The sequence below is a fragment of the Podarcis melisellensis genome (assembly GCF_964234715.1).
Source record: "Podarcis melisellensis genome assembly, chromosome: 17".
NCBI classification, from domain to species: domain Eukaryota; kingdom Metazoa; phylum Chordata; class Lepidosauria; order Squamata; family Lacertidae; genus Podarcis; species Podarcis melisellensis.
The window spans coordinates 21267171-21285122 of NC_138534.1; the positions used below are offsets into that span (position 1 = coordinate 21267171).

The following is a 17952-nucleotide window of genomic DNA, read 5'->3' on the forward strand; positions in this document are numbered from 1 at the left end:
ATCCAGTGTGGGAACTGCAGGTGGTCTTTTAAAAGAAAATTGGAGAGTACCTTGTGTTTCTAATCACAAAGTCAGAGCTATTGTCAAATACTTCACAGATTTTTTTAAAAAAAGAAAATGTATCTACCCACACGCAAACCATTGTCCTATTGCTCTTGAGAATATCTCAATTATATAAAAGCCACAATAGAATGTTTAACCAATGTCACTGTAATTCACCCAGTAGCAAAATGTTGAGACAGATGAAAATGTATTTTTAAACACAACTGCTTGAAATCTAAAACCTGCATTTCCCTTTCTAAGTGTCATTCCTACCAAAGCACATATAACTCACAATGGATTTCTTAGTGCCATCTGAAAAGCAGAGATTGTCTGTTTCACTAAACCATGTACACAAACCATGTATCATTCTGAATGGAAAATACCTATAAATAACCTACCATACCTCCACAAGTATTATATGAAAAGGTATCTAATTATCTGTCTCCCTTCTCTTTGCAAGAGCTACAGAACCTAGTACTGAAACATGCCTTGTAGGGAATGTTTATAGCAATTTACCAGAGCAGAATTTGACAGCTGAACTTAAGGCACTGACCAGACTATCAATTTCACATTTGAAAAATACCGAAGCCATACAGTAGATCTCAGGAGAACTAATTTAAGGACATTTTGATGAAGCAAATCATCAGGGTCCCTTAAAAGCAGACATATATGTGACTGATTTATATTCAGAGGATGAAATCTTTGATTTCTGTTGTTTATGTTGCTCTGTTGTAGTGTGTAGTCCTTATTTCAAAATGAACAAAAACACTTTTCGTAATAAAATTCTACCGTCAAAGAGGGGAGTCCCCCCCCCATAATTCTCTTTCTGTTTTTCATGTTGTGGGTATGCATGTCATGGGGATGAAAGAAAATGACAAAAAGGTCACTATCGTCTGTCACAATATAACTTTTGACACTATTTCCCAAGCAAAAAAATCACAGGAACCAACACAAAACACACCATGAAAACTCGATGCAACGACTCATAGATTCTGAAGGAACATAAAATCTTGATGCTGCACTCTGCTGGAGTGAACACTTTACATGAACCACACCAGGAAAATAATTTTTAGGCAGGTACAAAGAAACTTGATGAGAAATGCACTTCCCAGCGGATTATAAAATATGCAAAACCCTGAAGGGACGAATGCTGGTGACACTGCCCTCTTCCAAAATAACCTGTGGAGAAACAGAACTAACACTAGCGGAAGAGGCGATTGGGGAAAAGGTTAAGTATAAAGGTTATGACTTGTGGGGCAGCTAGTCATTGACGGTGGCTTGGGGAAGAGGGCAAAGGAAAAATAAAAAAAAAAACCTTCACAAGCATTAGGGAGCAACTCAGAAGGCTGGATGGAAGTATTGTGGAAAATAAGTTTCCCTCAAAGGAAACATGGGTGTACTCTTGTAAACCTTGCCATGCCTCTGTCAAAAGTCCTTGTCTTGGCTGCTTTAAGGATACTGTTATTATTATTACATAATTCCTGTTTTAGCATATGCGTTTACTTAGGAACCCTATGAAGAAGAAAGAGGGGGTGTTATCTGGGCATCCCAGGGGTTGTTCCCAACCTACCCCCCCTCCCCGTCACACGCGCGCAGGCGGTTCCCCAATCCCAACGCACTTCGCACGGCATCTCCTCTCGCCTTTGACTTCTGTTCTTATCTTCCCACTGCGATAAACACCACTCAGGACAAACGAGCTAACTCGGCCATCATCATCATCATCATCAACAACAACAACAACAAGCCTTCCGTCGGCAGGCAGCACCTCACGCCTCCATCTCTCCCTCCCAAGCAAACGGACGGATCTCTCTCTCTCTCTTCCCCTGGACACCAATCCTGGCACGCACCAGCCCAGCGTTCTTCCCACCACACCGCCTTCAGATTCCCCTTATTGTAAGCTCTCCTGTCTGGAGATTAGACCCCGGGGCTACCGGAGGGGGGGAGAGAAGAAGAGTAGCTGAGAAATGCACATGGCTGTCTCTCATGCACACATCATGCACGCGCGCGCACGAGCGCGCAAACACACACACACACACACACCAGATTTCCAGAGCAGGGGCTGGAAGAAAGAAATGGGTCAGCAGCAGCAGCAGCGGGGAGAATTACCTGGTCATGCTGGCTCCCCGTCGGCTCCCCTCGCAGCAGCAGCAGCGCCGCCGCTGCCCCCGCCGCCAGCCAAGCCCTCGTTGCCGGGCGCTGCTTCTTGGCAGGGCTCCCCTTCCTCTCCTTTCGCCTTCTTCCTTCCTCTTGCTGCTGCTGCTGCCGCCACGGCCACCTCTGCTCCTCTTTCCCCCGCTGCTGCTGCTGCTGCTGCTGCCGCCGCTCGTCTCCCGGGAGGCCGATTTAATCCAAAGCCGAGCGAGCGGCTGCCAGCCGAGTCCCTCCTTCCCCTCCCGCGACGCCCCCAAGCGCCCGGGGGTCTCTCGCCGCCCTCTCACGGACCGTCCAAAGCGGGGAAGTGGATGGGAGTCCGAGGGGCCGGCGGCATCCAGGGAGCGGGGAAGCCGGCGGAACTCCCCGGGCTGCCGGGTCTCCCTGGCCGGCTTCTTGCTGCTGCTTGTCCGCTCTCTTCTGCCTTCTTTTTCTTGCTGCTGCTTCTGTTGCTCCCGGGCTCGCTCTCTCTCTCTGCTCTCCGCTTCACCCTCCTCCTTTCTCCTCTTGCTCCCTCCTCCCTCCTCCCTCCCCCTCCCTTTTGCCCCTCTTAATTTAGTCCATTCTTTAGCTACAAATAGAAAAACCGGATCCACTCTCCTCCTCCTTCTCCAAGGAGGGGGAAAAAAGAAGGAAAAAGAAGAAGAGGGAAATTTCCCCAAAGTGCAATGCAGACCCAAAAAGGGCAAGTTGGAGGTGGCTCGGATGTTGGAGAGTGATGGAAACAGAATAGGCGAGAGATTCTCCCCAACCTTAAAAAAAAAAAACCAGCAGAAAGAGGAAAGGAGGGGGGGGGGAATAAAGACCCTTTTAGAGGACTCCTCTGGGAAGAGGCGATGGCTGCGCGCGCTAGCTGAGGGACCAAGTAAGAGGGATGCTCCCCATCTCCTTTCCTTCCTCTCTCTCTCTCTCTCTAGGTGATACTTATATAGAGAGAGGACATAATATATATTATTGCTAAATCCTCTTAGGCTGTGCAGATCACAGGATTTGAGTGAGCCCCCCCCCCCCCCAGCAGTGTTGTGAGAAGCTTGTTGCAGAGCCCGGCTGTTTTTAGGCGAGTGGGAAGCGGGTGGAGAACGGCTGAGCCTCTCGCCCTTGCGCGCCTGGCTGGACCACAGACGGACGGAGGACGCGAGCAGCGAGGAAGGCGCACACGCGCAACGCCGGAGTGCGCCGGGCAGCAACGGTGCGCTGTGTGGGGCGGAGTGGGGGGGGGGGAGATTGGCAGGGACGGTGACGTCACTCCCCGTTATCTCGCTGTACCAGCCCAGAAAGGACCTCCCCCTTTCTCTCCCCCTCCCCACCTCTTGTGCCAAACACACACAGAGCTACACGCGCACGCCCCGCGTTTGCAAGAAGGCGAGAATCTTGTGCGCCCGTGTTTTCCCTCGGAGAAGCACGCACGCTTTCAAACGCGAGCGAGCGAAGCAGCCGGTTGGGTGCTTTCTCGCTTTGCACCCCGCCTTCTCTCCGCCCTCTTCTGTGAATTTTGCGAGAGCTCCTTTCCTCCTCCTCCTCCTTGCAGCTGCCCTCGCGTCTTTAAGGACACGCGGTGCAACCTCCCAGACGGTTTTTTTTTAAAAAATGGAAACTTCGTGCGCTAGGGAGAAATCGTGTGGGAGAGATGATAGTTCGGGTCAGGTGGTCCGTTTTCCTGGAGTTAAAGGCCGTTTGGGAGGAGCCGTGTGGCTGCAATCCGAACCCTGCTTGCCTGGGAGTAAGCCCAACGGAGTTCAATAGGGGTTACTTTTGACTTGAGTAGACGGGACTACGACTCTGTTGCACATCGGTTTCCCACCCCACCCCTAGAAAAGAAGGGTGTAAGGTTGCTTTAAAGAGGCGAGTGACAAAATGAAGCCTGTTACTTCATTCGGTTTATAAACCTTAAACTGTCAAGCAAATGAAACCTCAGTTTTGCATTATTCAAGAAAATTGCTGTCTTGGGGTCATTTACATTTGTTGTATATGTAGTACCGTTTACGTAATAATAATCATAATTGGGTGGAAACATGGTGCTATTTATATAAACAACAGCATTTCTTATTGGTAGTTTAAGTTAAACAACAGTAATTTGCTATTAATTAGAATGTTCGGGTTTCTAAAAAGAAACCATGAGACTTCGGAATGCTTTTTTTAAAAAGCATCACAAATCCTTGTAAGAAAACAAACACACACTAACAGTGTGGACCACAAATGCAAAAGCTGTTTCACCACCAGGCCCTGCTACGCCCCCACACTATTATGAAGTATATTCAGAAATAGATACAACTAATTCCTCAAGGTCAAAGTCCAAATATTCTGCAAATCTCTCCCAAAAGTTAATCCTTGCAGAGTTTCAGCGTGACCCTTTTTGCTTCACTGATGACCCAATTCTACACACAGCTTGTGCGCGGGATGAACCAGGGATCCGATCTGTTACTTGTGTTCCACTCATTTCCCTCTGCCAATGTTTAAAGCATACATAATACAAACAGGCTGACTTGTGGCTTCTTTCTGCAACCCCTGAAGGGCTGCTTACAGGAGCAACCGGACAATGCCAAGACATGTGTTCATTACCATTTAATCTGTCTCCAGCGGACTACCAGTTACTACTGGCCATTGAAACCGTATACACATGAAGTCAGCCATAATCCATACCTGTCCTATAGTAATGAAAGAAGAAATGCTTCCATCCAATCTGAAAAAGTTAAACCACATTCACTCCACAGTTAAGCTGGTGTGTACATTTGAAACACCCATTGCACATGTACAAACGAGGGCTTCATGAATAGGAATTGGGGGGAGTGCAGGCATGGGATTAGATGAAAGACAAGGGGGGGTGTCACCTTGCTGCCCCAAAGCCACTCATGTGTGCATAGACTAACTGCCTTAATTGCAGAGATTCACACTGAGGGATACAGAAATATTAGTAGGCGATAGCCACACACGTTGTGTTAGCACGCTGAATTATCCCATTCCTTTCTCCTCCATCTTTTGTTCTCAAAAAGCTACTGACCTGCCACATCTTTGTGGCAACTTGATACTACATTCCATTTCTTAGTCTGTCTCAGGGCATTAAAGCAACAGTTAGTTCATTTGCCTACAAGAACACAATGTTTCTGTGTATATACTACAGAAAATGCTACAGCTGTGTGCATTTATAAACAATTTGTTCTATATTTTTCAAATATACATTTGTAAGCACTGTATAGGAACATGTAGGGTGGGTGAGCTGACAGAGTCCTACTTGCACCTGCCTTGGAAAGGCCTTCAAGCACTGCTGGCCGCGAAGACAAATTGTCAGCGTACTGTTTTCCAAAGATACACAACACAGAGAGAACAGGAAATGGGATTGCTGGAAGGGCAGGGGAGGGTACAGTGCATTGCCTCAAAATGTTTTGTGAACAGGCGTGTTCATTTCCACACTTCGGGATTCTTTGGGCCCCACAGATGTGGAAACAAAACAGTAACAAAGTTTGAATGAGAAGTCTGAAACAAAACGTAGGCTTTTTACACATCCAAAGTGTAGCCAGCTCATCCCCTTTTGCCTGCAGTAGTCAGCACACCCCCTTTTTAAAATTTGTTTTCAAAACAAAAAGATTTGTGTTCTAAGTCTGGCCTGCACTATTTGTTCCATCTCTCCAGTTTAATTTTCTACAGAGCAGCTAATACTGATATGGTTTATTTGCTTGCTTGCTTAAAAGAAAAGTGTCCTCACAGGTGAATGATATTTTTTTTAATAAATCAGCTTAATGTTAGATTAATACACTAGAAGTGTTGCTGGGGATCACATAACAACTATTTCAGTTATGCCATATTTGTGAGTTTCTGGTTGGCTACCGTAAAAACAGAAAGCAATATAGACCTCTGGTGCAGCAAGGTGCTTCTTACGTCATTATGCATAAATGCTTAATTATTGAGATCAATTATGCATGCTAGGCATTGCATTCAACAAAGTTCTGCTCAGAACAGAACCCACTGGAATTATTGGACCTGTTAATCATGTCCATTAATATCAGTGAAAACATACCGGCAAAATTGTAAGAAAAGGACACCTAAAGAAAAAACAAGACGGTGATTGAAACAAGTACCTATATACCGATGGATACTATTTTGAGTCTGGTCCTATTAAGATAGAATTTGTTCAGTCTTCAGGTAGATGTTTGCATTATGCCCAGCACAAGCCAGCCCCTCTTGTCTCAGAAATACATTTCATTGTGTTCAATGGGCCTTACTCCCAGACAAGTATACATACCATTCAGCCTTAATTATCATTGAATAGGCCTTTCATTGGGACGCGGGTGGTGCTGTGGTCTAAACAACTGAGCCTAGGGCTTGCCAATCAAAAGGTTGGCAGTTTGGATCCCCGCGACGGGGTGAGCTTCCATTGCTCAGTCCCAGCTCCTGTCAACCTAGCCGTTCGAAAGCACATCAAAGTGAAAGTAGATAAATAGGTACCACTCTGGTGGGAAGGTAAATGGCGTTTCCATGTGCTGCTCTGGTTTCGCCAGAAGCGGCTTAGTCATGCTGGCCACATGACCTGGAAAAACTGTCTGTAGACAAAGGTCGGCTCCCTCAGCCAGTAAAGCAACATGAGCGCTGCTAGCCCAGAGTCGTCTGCAACTGGACTTAACTGTCAGGAGTCCTTTACCTTTATTTAGGCCTTTCATATGATTCTGCAACAGAAGCAGACTTCAATGAAAAAAGACATGAAGGTGGAATTCTACTTTTGCCTGACCGATAATGAGATTGCATCTAAAGTTTGTCAAGAAAATGCAAGTACAAAACACACCTATCAAAATGTATTCAGATATAATTTTGAATTTATCTTGTTTATTTGTCATCAGACAATATTATGAAACCTGTGCTTGCCAATATTTCATACGCTGTAATGCATATTTATTGGATGAATAAATTGTGCATTTTGAAAGCACTTTGTTTTGCTAAGATGTCTTTTGCCAGCGTTCATTCAACTTTAAAGAGTTCAAACAGAAAACCTGTTGTGAATGCTGAAATAAAAGGCTTGTGGTTACAATGGAAATGAAAACTATCATTACCTCCAACTACAGGGCAAACCATAAAGTGGACTTAGTTTAAGGTTCTCAGAGTTTTAAACTTGAGTTTTCCTCATTCATCATAAATGAGGTATAGTTTTGAGTTTGGTTTTGGTTTGGTTTTGGTTTCGAATTAACATGGTTTTTAGGTTTTGCAATAACATACATGCATAGTAAAGCTACCATGCATTCTGATGTAGTATGCATTTTGGAAAACTGGTGGAATTTCGCTAGATTATTTGATACTGTGGAAACACCTCAAGTTTAGGTGCCAGTTGCTGCCTTTCTGTCTGCTACACCAGGGCTTGGGTGATCACCTTGTTAGGAAAACTTTATTTAAGAAACAAATAAAAGTTCCTGGAAGCTTTCAAGAGGGTTCCAGAATTTTGTTTAGTGTGTAGGAGTGGCACTCTAGGCTTGATTGGTGCAAATCTGGAGGTGCAAATAAAGGGAGGAAGTTTCAGGCTGCAATTCCTGCACAAGGAAAGCACACACACACTGTCAGCACGCACGCTGACAACAAGGTTGGAAGTAAGACAATGAGTGCTGCAGATACTGTGAGTTTTGCTGTCTCGGGATTGTTAATCACTGGACTGAGATTATACCATGCTGGAGAGATAAAGAAGGAATGCAAATAGCTTGTATGTAATAGTAACGGAAATGCTTGTGCAACCAGTCAAGCAATAAAGAAGCTCTTGACTGTGAATTTGAGTATGGCTCCTGTTCTTGTCCTCTGCCTCCAGGGAAAACTCTGCTACAAACAGTAAGAAGTGGTTTTACTGAGGTGCCACCACACTAGCAGAGTAGCACAGCAGAAGTGTGTGGGCGGTAACCTCTAATACACCCACCCATGTTGCTGGACTCCAGTTCCCATAAGGCCCAGACAGCACAGCCAATGGTTAGAGATGATGGGATACTGAATTGCCAAAGGTTCCCCATCCATTATGCTACACCATAATAGCCTGAGATGGGGAAAATGCTGTCAGCTGTTTCTGGCTGCCTCTCCCCTTTTGTATTATCTGTGAAGGGGGAGGGGTAGACATGGCCCTGGGGACACCATGCAATGATATGTCCATTTCCTGCATGGCTAATGGGAAGGCATAATTTGTGTGGCCAATGGGAAGACATCACTTGACTGGTGGCAGAAGTGGAGTGACCGTAGATGCTTGGAGGTAGGGCAGCCAATGTTGCTACATCAGCACTTCCTCTTTTCATAAGCTCATGGCTCTCTTATGCTGATGTTCCCAGTATAGCAGCTACTAGCTATCAGGAATGAGCCAGCTCCTAGTGGAACTTTACAGCCTGCTGCAGAACGGAGAGGGTTAGATCTGACACAGGCTGAACAGTGGTCAGTGCATAGTGCTGCTCCTCCACCCCTGGGAATGCTGGTTGCAGAGGGAATGACTGAGAGCTGGCTGGAAAACAGCCAAAGCTCTCAGGAGGCTTGAACAGGCTCGGAGACAGTCTACAAGAGCAAGAAGAGGTTGGAGCTAATCCAATAAGTCTGAAGAGTCGATGAATGGAGGGGCTGCTAGATAGGAAGCAAAACAAGAGATGCAAGGGGCAAAAGTTCAATATTTTCTGTAGACAACGGAAGCAGTCTTCAGAAGGGTTATCTTGTGTGATAATGGCGGAGGCTGCGTTAGAGCTGTCCGGAGCTATCTGTTTGCTTTCGCAATAAATCTTCCTTTTTAATTACTTACGCTTACTGTGTTATTAAGCTGGGAACCTGGACTCCTGACACTAGCAATCCCAAGTGGACTGTGGGACTGACCTTTTACAAATTAAATGTACACCTCAATGATAATCCACAGCAAAATAGAATAATAGGCTTGCTCAACATGACTATGCATACCTGGCCGGTCTCTGCCTTGTTTATCTCCCTCATAGCTCGGCTGGAATTCAAACTGGCCTCCCTTTACCCTGTCAGCTACAGGAGAAGGGGGAGGCAATCTCCACTATACCTCTTCCTCTTGATTCCAGTCCCTGACACCTTAAATGCCATGTACACCTTAACCAAAAATGCACTCTCCATTCTTTAAAACCAGCTTATCACAATTCACATTATAGCATTTGTAGGTGACTGATTCTTATGAGTTGGATACAACAAAGTCATACTCAGAGTAAAGGCAAAGGCAAAGGGACCCCTGGCCATTAGGTCCAGTCGTGACCGACTCTGGGGTTGTGGCGCTCATCTCACTTTATTGGCTGAGGGAGCCGGCGTACAGCTTCCGGGTCTTGTGGCCAGCATGACTAAGACGCTTCTGGCGAAGCAGAGCAGTGCACAGAAATGCCGTTTACCTTCCCGCCGGAGTGGTACCTATTTATCTACTTGCACTTTGACATGCTTTCAAACTGCTAGGTTGGCAGGAGCAGGGACTGAGCAACGGGAGCTCACCCTGTCACGGGGATTCAAACTGCCAACCTTCTGTTCGGCAAGCCCTAGGCTCTGTGGTTTAACCCACAGCGCCACCCACGTCCCTCATACTCAGAGTAGCCCCATTCAAATCAATGTGCTTAGGAACATACTATAACTAGGTGCCCCGTACCAAATCAGACCAGTGGCCCATCTAGTTCAGTATTGTCTACAATGCATGGCAGCGTCTTTCCAAGGTTACAAGCAGGCGTCTCTCCTACCCTCCCTGGACATGCTGAACTTGGGACCTTCGACATTAAAAGCAAAATTTTCCCTGGACATTTCAGTGATTGCCACCTGGACGCTGCTTAAGGGTGAATACTGGCTATGTCTGGAAAATGTCGGATGTATGCCAACCCTATGATACATCCCTATGTGGTGGTTGTTGTTGTTGTTGTTTTTAAAAAATATTTACAAGTTTCAGTGTACATGCTTTTATTTCCAGTTCATAGCACATACTCTGTTGCAGCCTAATAAACCTTGATCCTACTTCATCAGTCTCAAATCTCCATGGATTTTTATCGTGTGATTAATTACCAGCTTCCTGGAGTCTTTTTACTCTCTTCAATTCCTTTACTACAAAGAGCCGAGATAAAAATAGCAAGCATGGCAAAAAATAATGAAAAAAAGTAAAATGTACTCAGAATCTCTTTCTTCTTCAGACATGCTTTCCTTTAAGTACCAAAGGTTTATCATTTGAAAGATTTATAAGAATCATGAAAGTTTAAAAGATGAAGATAAACCACTGAATGACTCCTTAGAGATACCAAATTAGCACTTAAAACATACACATATCGAAGGTATATTTGCAGAGTTTATTATTTTTGTTTACTGGCAAATGCATATACTTATTAGCCCAGTAGTTTGTAAGTTTTGGTATTCACCAGATGCAGCAAAAGGGCCTTGCTAGCTATAAATGAGAATTCTAAAGGTGCAAACAAAACAACTGGGGGTCTGTTTCTCTTAGTCACTTAGAAATCCAGGGCTTAATGTGTGTGTTAATGGAGCTTTATGACTAATCACCTGTTAGATTTCAGCTGACAGCTTGTCACACTGTAACTGTAAATAATAAAAATGCATGGCTATCTTAATGTATGCAAGTAAAGAAAGAGGAGAGGGAGAATATTCCATAATTTTACTTTGATATGGTGCAGCTCCAATAATTTAATGCATGCACTAGTGGCTCCACTCATAGAGGCCCAAGAAAATTTGTGGACAACTTCCTTCAAATTGTCTGACTGTAAATTTAGACCACCTCCCACCCCGTTCCACCCCCAGTACAAATGAGCGTGCTAATTTACACACCTGAATTCTTTATAAATTCCTTAGGGTACCCCCAACCTGCATTCTGCATCCTTTCCCCCAAATAGCACATAGCAACTTCAGAGTCCTAGGCAAAGGTAAAGGGACCCCTGACTGTTAGGTCCAGTTGCGGACGACTCTGGGGTTCTGGTGCTCATCTCACTTTATTGGCTGAGGGAGCCAGCGTACAGCTTCTGGGTCATGTGGCCAGCATCACTAAACCGCTTCTGGCGAACCAGAGCAGCGTATGAAAATGCTGTTTACCTTCCCACCGGAGCGGTACCTATTTATCTACTTGCACTTTGAAGTGCTTTCCAACTGCTAGGTTGACAGGAGCAGGGACTGAACAATAGGAGCCCACCCCCTTGTGGGGATTCGAACCACCGACCTTCTGATCGGCAAGCCCTAGGCTCTGTGGTTTAACCCACCCTCTGTTAGCAAGTAGAGTCACATGCACTCTGACAGCAAGGGGCACTTTGGTGTCACTTTCCCACAACTTCAAGTTTCATGTATTCCCCAACATGACAAGGTATGTGTTTCAGGACTCTCCTCCACCTTAAGTTAGGTATTTAAAAAATCATGTGTTTCTTTTGTTATGGTTTTTGAGGGCAATTCTATTCTACTGCAATAGGTGAGGAAACTGGAAGAAGAAAACCACGCACATAAAGATATTGATCTTGCAAAAATGCTGCTTAAATTTATCAGTTACTTGTCATATCTAAGAATCTCAGTCAAGAACCTGCTCTGTCCATTTTATGTGAGAAAGGAGTGTAGAGGGTAAAAAAAACACTTGTCTGTTTTCATAATAGACAAATTGCTTTCCTTGCCATCACCACAAATTATATCAGAGGTCAATTAAAATAAAAACCCACATGTTTACAAAGTTAGGATCTTCCTTGTGACCCAGAAAAACTGACCCCCCCAACATTGCAGCTAACGTTTTGCACAAAACGTACTAATCCATTTTTGGGGGTCACTGAGACCTCAACTTCAACAGCAAATGTTGGCAAGCAACCTGAACTCTCACCTTTAGCAGCTGCCCAGAGTTAATGGCAACTCTACATTCAGAACCTTTTGCTGTTCATGGAAAAATCTCTGAAAAACATGTTGTTAAGAGTTGTCATAAACTCTTCTAGGGCACAATGTCAGCGCCCCCCTCCAAAATAATCAATGAGCTCCTCAAATTTGAGCATTGCCTTCAATGCCAATGTAGCAATGTGAGAGACAAGCCTTCCCCTTTGCACAACCTATGGGATATAATTACCAACACACTCCCACAATGCTTTGTGCCATGCAAGAATGCTACAACTGATGAGCAATTAGTGCCATTCAGATGAAGATGTCCAATGAGGCAGTATCCACCATCCAAATCCACAAGGTAGGCATAAAATTCTGCCTGTGTTGCTACTCAAAAACACCATCTGTTTATGGTGTAGATATATATTTGGGGAAGGAAGGAAGTGTCTCAGAGGTTGAAAACTTAGGCTGAGAAACTGGCAGTGCATGCATTCCCCCAGAGTTCCTTTCTCACAAATCCAGAAGTGTCAAGAGCAGCATTTTGGTTTTCAGTAATATTTGACACATGTTTTCAAATCTGCTCATGTGTTTATACACAAATCGATGTATCTCACATTCACATTCATAGCAGTTCTCCTGCTGGAGACAATTGGGCACCCAACAAGTAATTTCCTAATTACTTAGAAAAAGAACCAAGAAACACCAATCAAAATAAATATGTGTGCTTATTTACACAAAATTGCAAACAGTGAATAAAATGTCATAGCTTGGGGCATGGATACAGAAATATAAACTAGCAGGATGGCTAGTTGTGGCATCCTACCCAAACCCATGTTGCCTCCACAATAAGCTTAAACAATTCATAATACAGAAAAGGAGACAGCTTAAAGGCGGAAGGTTAACAGCTGTCAATGGTATGAACAAAGAATCTCTTCCTAGTAGATCTACATGTAGAGAACACCTGCTTCATGTTGTATCTCTTCTAGTCCTGCAGTTGTGAAATGTGTTGACTGTGCATTGGCTGGCCATGTGGCGTATGCTATGGATGCAAGATCTATGAAATATGGTACTCTTGTTACTAGTAATTCACAAATCATGTTTATTGCACTTCTATATCATACAGCACTATTATACACAATGAGACCCCACAGATGTCTCTTGTAGGTTTTTGCACTTTACTTTGTGAAGCTTTCTATTTATTTCAAAATATTTCTAGATCATTTAGTGTGGGTTTTTTTTTAAACAAAAACAAAAACAAAATCAACAACCCACCACCACCACAACTAGTGATTTTTTAAATAAAAAACTATTTCATTTTAAAAAACTAAAAGCAGTCTACCAACAATGCAAATAACATTTAAAACACCAAAACAGTATTTTTAAAAGTCAGAACCAAATACCCAGAGATACATGTCCAAACTTATGGACAGCCTGTGCAAAAAGATACATCTTTATATATTGTTGACTTGGATGATGTCTGCATAACTATATTGTTTACTGGGAAAGGGAAGGTCTTAATAAAGGCATGATTATCCCGAGTTGCAAATGGTGTCATGCTTAATACTTTCCATCAATTATTTTAATTGCATGGCTTTGGGAAGGTAAATCTGACCATTTCCTCTACATTCACTCTTTGCTCTCCACTTCTTCCAGCCTTTCATTTATCCTTCTGCTGTTTTCCCCACTTGCCCAAAGCTATCTTTTATTAGCACACAGCTTTGCATCTGCCCCTTTCAGTCTCTCTTCCCCAATTCCTAGCGTCATCTTGCCTGCCCATCCCTCCTCGGGGTATCTGTAACATCACTACAGCCCCGTGAATGAACAAGGAGGGTTCACAGCTTGAAAAGTAACAGCACATTGACCAATTCTCTGACATCCCCCCCTCTATATTCTGTAAGTCAGGTGCTGTCTAAATTTGCTTCAGCTTAACACTGATTTGCAGTAAACTGATAAGACAGAGGAAAAACTGCTGCCGTGCCATGGTTTCTAAAACATAGTCTTATGCATACTGAGATTTGTGGCAGGATATTCTTGCCTGCCTGCCTGCCTATTTATTTATGATATATTTGCTTGGTGTTTTTTTTTATTACTACCAAGCACTAACGGTCTTCTAGGATTTCCCATTACTGGAAATTAGTAAGATAAGTTGCTGCTGGATTGTTTCTTCACTGCTGCCAACAACAGGGCTGGTGGGCCAGTTGAAATGGCTTCATGGACTGGATCTTGGTCCAGGTGCCTGCCATTTATTCAGTTACGGATTAAACCCACAATAGCCAAAACAATTTGCTGACTGTGTGTGACTTTCCCAACCCATGTAACTGTAACATTAGGAGAACAAGAATCAGCTACCATTAAACTGTGAGGGTTTTTAAGAAAATGGAAAGGGGAGATTAAATCTGCCTCACTGCATGCTAATTTTTGGTAGGGCTTCAATTTTTGGTGGGGGAAAAAAGTGTGCTTCCATATTAAACTAGCTCTGCAAGGGAGATCATGCATTAGTCACAGTTCCACAATGGAAGGAGATTTATTTTTTCAAGAAGGGAAGCAAGTTCTCTTGAGTTCTGTTAACACAAAAACATTCAGCGTCAACCACAGCAGATGTATTTTCAGGTCAGAGCTGAAGTTCAAACCAGTCCTGTGTGTGGATTTCATGTACTTGACTGCCACAGCAAACTGTTTAAATTGCTGGCAAGCAAACTTCTTGGAGCTTGAGCCTGAAAACTTAAATGGTATTTTCCTTATGCATGAATAACTTCTGTCCATTCCAAACTTTGGATGTAGCACAGAGCCCCCTCCCCCCCCCCCCGCCAAAGGTGAGTAAGGAGGCACTGGGCTTTGGGAAGGAGACACGGGGGCTTGGGCAGGGTCCTAGAGTCCTCCTACCTCCTTTCCAAATCTGGGAAATGGCTAACTAGGCTTCGGGAAGAAAGCAGGAGGACTCAAGAAGCATGTCAGAGCCTTACAACTCCTTCCCAAAGCCTAAAAAGGTAAAGGACCCCTGACAGTTAAGTCTAGTCGCAGACGACTCTGGGGTTGCGGCGCTCATCTCGCTTTACTGGCCGAGGGAGCTGATGTTTGTCCGCAGACAGTTTTATAGGGTCATGTGGCCAGCATGAATAAGCCGTTTCTGGCAAAACCAAAGCAGCGCATGGAAACGCTGTTTACCTTCCTGCTGGAGTGGTACCTATTTATCTACTTGCACTTTGACATGCTTTTGAACTGCTAGGTTGGCATGAGCTGGGACAGAGCAATGGGAGCTCACCCCATCGTGGGGATTCGAACCGCCAACCTTCCGATCGGCATGCCTAAGCAGCACAGTGGTTTAGACCACAGCACCACCCGTGTCCCAAAGCCTAATGCCTCACTTATGGGGCTTTGAGATGGCATTCCTTCATCTCAGCACCTAGTCCACTCTCTTTGTTCAAACCAATTTCATTTTATTTTTGTCTATCATAGTAACTTCTTTCAAGGCACATAAAAAGATGGCCATGTTGATGCATAAGAAAAAGCTCCAAAATTTATAACTGGGTTTGAGGAAGACCTTTATTGGAACCAGTGAAAATGTCCCCAAAGTGTGGCAAGCTTTTGAGTTCTGTAGCATCAGGCAAGATGTCACACAAAAGAATGGGGAAACATAAGGGGGGGGGGGACAAAAAGCACAAAGCACAAAACTAGGCTGGCTTTTGTAGTCATAAGGTCAGCTTGTAGACCACTCCAGGAGGAAGATTGCTGGCTGAATAAGTCCTTCTAAGATGCTAAAGATGTCAAGTTATACACCTGGGACTCTGAGATAAAGAAGCAATGGCTGGTCCCTGAGAAATCAAAGTGTGAGAAATTACAAATGGGTTTAATTGGACATTTTGGACTAATATCCTTGTGCCCACAAGAGCAGCTCAGTTATTGTGGAGTGATTCTCCCTTGTTCTGCAGGCTGTTTCTCCCTAAGGTCCTCTTCCATAAATAAATGTTCTGCACTCATACATTTAATATTCATTCTGCTTCCCTAAATCACTAGTCTTTAGTTGGTGGGCTTGGACCTGCTCCTGCGTTCCGGCCTGATCTAAAGTGGTTCGCAACAGTAGCAGTGCCACTAAAAAATACATGGAAAGCACTGAGAAATGGGTGCCCAAATGCATATTTGGGATAAAGGTGTATCCTGGATCTAGCAATACTGAAAACTACTTCCAAATATTATGCAAGAGGGAAAATTAGGTGTAATCGTTTTTGTAAGACACACTGAGAGAAAAGGTTACAAAGCAGCCTATGAATAAGTCTAAAGAAATAAATGTTTTCTATGCTAGGGCCAGCACTTTTTCAAAAGTCTTTTTTTGCACCATCAGTCCTAGCTGTCATCTACCTCCTCCTTAATGGTGCTGCCTGCAGCAGGCTGCTTCACCTTGCTGCCTACCAGGGACTGAAAGGCTGGGTATGGTTTTTTCCAGCACACCGCTTGCAATCTGGATCTATGAGATCCAGTTCATAAATTTGCCCTGGGAAAGGATAAAAGGGAAGATGGAACTGCAATTTTAAGTAAATATTTGGTTCTTCAAATGTAAATCAGACCCTAAAGCTCGGTCGAAGAAAACCTGTAGAGGAAAGAGCTTAATAAAAAAAGAATTCCAGGAGGGGCAGTGGACGATAATGATGAAAGGCTGCAATTGCCACTCTCTCCTGCTTGTTGCAAGCCAACAGCTGATTGATATGAGCGAAAGAAAGGAAGTGGAAGCAACGTGAGCATTTCTCCATAAAGCAAGCTCAGGCTCTCATCTCTGCATCTTCTAACATCCTCTTTCCTCTATAGCAAGCCAATTATTTTCTTTTTAAAGGAGGCCATTCCTTCCCTCAGCTTGAAAGACAGAGGCAGAAAGATGGAAAGGGAAATTATCACTGTTTCTTCCTCCCCTACTGCTAGTCCAAAAATACATGGTCAGTAGTAAGGTGTTGGGGTAGATTTATCACAAAATAAGAAGCCCATTTTAAAATGCATGCTTACATTGGGATTATTATTCACTTTTATATCTTCCTCTGTATTGTACTGCTACTATTTCCCCCCCCCCCTTGTGCACTGAATCATTTGGGTACAAAAATAATTCAGTATGGAAGTACTATTGTAGGGAGTTCTGCTAATCAAGATGCAGGTATCCAGCCTGTTTGGGTTGCATTTCACCTAGTAGATCAGGGATGCAGCTTGCATGTGCTCTGGGAGGAGATGATGCTCTGAGGTTTGTTAATTCCTGTAGCAGCAGTGGCCAGTAGCATTTTTAAGGAGTTTCCTCAAGTGCACCAATTGTGCCCCCACCCACCTGAAGAAATCAGAACTGGCTACCTCCATTCATACCCTTGTTACAGAAAGCAGTACTGAATTCATTTTCTATGAAAAAGGCAGGATATAAATTGTTGTAATAAAGTGTTTTGGGGCCTGTATTTGAAAAGTTCGTTTGCCAGGTGATCAGATTTTCCAAGCAAGCAGAACTAGCAAAGAGAACAAAACGTACAAGAAGGGGGTCAATCATTAGTTCAACACCCCTTCCCTAGAGGTCTGTGACTGGAGAATTCTGGTAAAATAATTCCCCCTGATTGAGGGGAAGCTTTGAGAGAAATGTTTCATTTTTTGTCCATATTAGTTTGAAGGCCCCTGTCTTGGAATAATAATAATAATAATAATAATAATAATAATAATAATAATATATTATTACTATTATTATTATTACTTGGAGTGATTCATATCCCACTTCGGTACAGAGTAGCCTTGAATCTAAAAAACAATGGCTTTTTAGCCTCTACACAGGCATTTAATTGGAATATCTTGCAAAGAGTTGAAACTTTGGAAGGTTGCCATATTTAAAGAAGTGAAAATCTGGACGCAAAAGTTGAGTTTGTTTCTGTTTTTGCCCAAAGTTGTTGAGTTGTGTTGTTGTTGTTTTGACCAAAGTTGTTGAGCAAAATCTCAGAAAAAATGAAGTTTTAAAACTATTTTTAAGGAAATTCA

At 43.7% G+C, this 17952-nt stretch overlaps 1 protein-coding gene across 28 annotated transcripts in view; it reads right to left on the reverse strand.

Annotated features, from left to right (window-relative positions):
• PTPRD (protein tyrosine phosphatase receptor type D) overlaps positions 1–17952 on the reverse strand; it is a 1158377-nt gene that overhangs the window by 365394 nt on the left and 775031 nt on the right. Inside the window, exon 1 of one of the 28 annotated variants that reach the window (XM_081893653.1) lies at positions 2149–2400. The exons of the other annotated variants lie outside the window; for them this stretch is intronic. The gene's annotated coding sequence lies outside the window, so the exon portion shown is untranslated. Of the gene's footprint in view, positions 1–2148; positions 2401–17952 lie in introns of those variants that run through there. 28 annotated transcript variants of the gene reach the window in all.